Source organism: Marmota marmota, unplaced genomic scaffold, assembly GCF_001458135.2.
Source record: "Marmota marmota marmota unplaced genomic scaffold, marMar, whole genome shotgun sequence".
NCBI lineage: Eukaryota > Metazoa > Chordata > Mammalia > Rodentia > Sciuridae > Marmota > Marmota marmota.
The window spans coordinates 1,202,787-1,206,473 of record NW_025999969.1 but is presented as its reverse complement, the minus strand read 5'-3'; the positions used below and the strand labels follow the sequence as shown (position 1 = coordinate 1,206,473).

Here is a 3,687-nt window from a genome sequence, read left to right as displayed (position 1 = left end):
CATTCTCTGGATCTAAGCTTGCTTCATCCAGGAAATCTTCCCTATTCTCCCAAATCTGGCTTAGCTGCCCCTAAGAGGTGAAACGAAACACCCCTCAGGAAGCCAAGAGCAGTAGCCCCAGCCTGTCAGATGCTCCCTTTCACCTCACATCTCTTGTGATCACCTCTACTTTTCTGAAATGAAATGTATAAATAATAAAACTCACACATTCTTTTTTTTATATACTTTATTTATTTTTGTGTGGTGCTGAGGATTGAACCCAGGGCCTTGCACGTGCTAGGCAAGCGCTCTACCGCTGAGCCACAAACCCAGCCACAAAACTCACACATTCTTTTAAAAAATCTATATACTGGTTGGGCACAGTGGCACAAACCCGTAATATCCCAGACACTTAGAAATCTAAGGGAGTAGGATCGCAAGTTCAACGTCAAGCTGGGCAACTTGGAGAGATACTGCCTCAAAACAAAAAGGACTGGAGATGGCGCTCGGTGGTAGAGTGTCCTTGGGTTAAACCCCTAGTATTGGGGGTGGAAGGATCAATATACTATTCTGACTAAAGGATAAAGAACTAAAAAGAAAATAAAATAATATACATTTTCAATCCCAGCACTGCAAAAAATTCATAATATGCATTATAATTTATAAATGCTTGAACATAACTATACTAGAGGAGATAATGAAGTAGTTGGATGATTACACCTACTTATAATGAATACATTTGAATTTAAAGAAGTAAAGCAATATTTATTGGAACATTATAGGTACTTCTTTATATTTAATGTTTCTGAAACAAGACTAAATAAGTACTATATATTCATACAGATAGGTAGAATCACTATTCATCTTTGAAGGCAGAGGAATAAAGATGTGTTGTTTCAGCAACTCAAATACCATGAACATTTTGCTGTTGGTATTGTGGCTTTCTTAAATGGTGAACAACTCTGTTGTAGACAAAATGTAGTATTCTATTTATATGATGGTTGCATTCATGAAAAATTCAGTGCATATCAAAATTGTGCAAAAAGTATTTTGTGCAAAATGGAATTAGGTTCTAGGTTTGGACCAATATAAAGAGGTTTCTACCTACATGAACATCTGGGGGGCATACAAACACATATGGAATGCAGGACAAATCTTCATTGTATAAGACTGTCCCACCTGTAGCAGGAAGTCTGTCTCCCCTCTGCCTCCACCCAAGTAGTGCCCCCAACCATGTAACAAACATGAATACATTTTCAGAATGCCTAGAGGGGGCAGCACTGTCTCCACTGCTGGTCAGAAGTCCAGGAATCCTGGGGTTATCCGACAGGTAAGTATAAGGAACATAGGATGATGGCCATCCAACCTCCAGGAATGCAGACAGTCAGCATTAGGGAACTCTTCCAGCACATCTCACTCAGACCCCACTGTTCTGTAGTACTCTGCTACATTTTGTTTGGTTGCAATCAACAGGCAAAGGCCATTCTGATGGATTGCAGTGAGGTCTCTCTTGAAGAGGATAAAGAAGAAATCAGCACCAAAATACAGTTATGTTACATAGACTTCTGAGTGAAGAAAAAGTCTCAACAAACTAATAGACCCTTGAATTTTACTTCCCCTGGACAGTAATGGGGACCTCTTTGAAAAGAGTACTACCAGTACCTTTTGTAAATAACCCTTGGTTTGCCACCTATGGGTGTTTTGTAAATCAAAATCACAGAGTATTTCATAATGTTGAAATATTTGGCTTCTGAATTGAATGTATCTGAAGAAAAACCTTTTTTTTTTGGGGGGGGGGTATGTGTGGAGATAAACCATACTTCTGGCAAGAACAGTTAAGGCATCGAGCTGAGACATTCAACTCATGTGCACCTTCCTGTATGCAGTCAGCACAGCCATCTGACCAGCTAAACCTTATTTGAATCTGAAGTCTTATTTTACATAAAAAGGAGCAATTATTTCTATCATCCCAGGAAAGGGCACATCTTCAGACAAGATACAAATTCAGATGGTGGCACAAGACAGGAGAGACTCTAGCCTCGTCAACTTCTTTATTTTTTTTAAAAAAGTGGGTCCATCTGAGCTTTCAAGGAGGCAGTTGTCCCAGTTTCTTCTTGGAGGCTAGGGCTGCCGGGATGGCACTGACCACCGCATACTGGACAGAGTGGGCTCTGAGCCCTCATGAGCAAGTCATATCTTGTAAGTGAGAATTTATAGGGTCCTGTTATTCTCTGTATCTTTCTTTTTTTCTCCCAATCTGTGATAAAGGCTGGTCTGAAGAATCCAGCCTGGTCTCAGCTTCCCTGTGTGTATGATGAAGGGTAGGGATGATGAGAAATCCAGAGGGAGAATTCTAAATTCACAGCCAGGTCATCAAAACTTGAGAATAAGGTCCTGTGGTTGTGGCTCAGTGGTAGAGTGCTTACCTAGTACATGTGAGGCATCAGGTTCAATCCTCAGCACTGCATAAAAATAAATATATAAAATAAAGGTATTCTGTTCATGTAAAAAAAATTTTTTTTGAACTTGAGAATAAGATAAAACTTATCCTGCAGCAGGGAGAACTGATGTGCATACTTACCCTGTATAGAGCACACTTCATGTCTGTTTTGCCAGGAGACAAAGTGGTCCACCAGTAGTTGGTTCAAGTTAGCCTGCCTTTGGGATAGAGTGGCTCCATCTGTATACAAAGTGGATCCAGTGAAGCTGGGCACTAAGAAGGCTCGAAATCCATCCCCTACATGCATTTTTTTTTATATTTTTAATTTTTTATTGTGGGTTGTTCAAAACATTACAAATTTCTTTACATATCATATTCCACACTTTGATTCAAGNCTGGTGTAAGATTAAATGCAGCATATTTAAGGGAGAAAAAGGCTGCTAATGAAAAGACACTAAAAGCAGCAAGACATAACACATGAGAGTCTGATCACAGGGGTAAAGATAGAAAACCTATAAAAAGCAAACACAGCATACAACCTCTCTCCCCACTCCAGCATATCCTCTTTACAGTAAGGCCTAAGGGGATCACTCCATGGAAAGGAAGGAGCCAGAAGGTGTGAAGGACAAGTGTTATGTATTTACTGTCCCCGATGTGTAAGGCCTATGTTGACAGTTGCTAGAAACATTGCCTCAATGAATTCTCATCATAGCCCTATAAGTATTACTAACCCATTTTGCAGGTGAAGAAATGTAGACTCAGGGAGGATCACTGGCTTGCTCAAAGTTGCACCAACAGCGAGCTGCAAAGCTGCGATCTGAATGTCAAATGTATTTGACTTGAAAGACAATTTGATTCAAATGTTCATAGATGCCGGGCTCTGTGGAGCACTGTAATGCCTATAATCCTAGCAGCTTGGAAAGCTGAGGCAGAAGGATTGTGAGTTCAAAGCCAGCCTCAGCAAAAGTGAGGCACTTAGCAACTCAGGGAGACCCTGTCTCTAAATAAAATACAAAAGAAGGTTGGGGATATGGCTCAGTGGTCGAGTGCTCCTGAGATCAATTCTCAGTCCCTCCGACTCCCAAAAATGTTCACGTGTTCAAAAGTGCCATATCTTGGGGCTGGGGATGTGGCTCAAGCGGTGGTAGCGTGCTCCCCTGGCATGCGTGTGGCCTGGGTTTGATCCTCAGCACCACATACAAACAAAGATGTTGTGTCTGCCGATAACTAAAAAAATAAATATTAAAAAAAAATTCTCTCTCTTAAAA

The 3,687-nt window shown here is 40.7% G+C and overlaps 1 long non-coding RNA gene across 1 annotated transcript; it reads right to left on the bottom strand.

Annotated features, from left to right (window-relative positions):
• Nucleotides 1-249: 249 nt before the first annotated feature.
• Nucleotides 250-2,707, bottom strand: LOC125617116. Its single transcript, XR_007347988.1, has 3 exons — nucleotides 2,561-2,707; nucleotides 2,406-2,441; nucleotides 250-1,488 (listed from the first exon to the last, which is right to left on the bottom strand). It is a non-coding gene; the product is annotated as an uncharacterized LOC125617116 (long non-coding RNA).
• Between the last annotated feature and the right edge of the window lie 980 nt (nucleotides 2,708-3,687).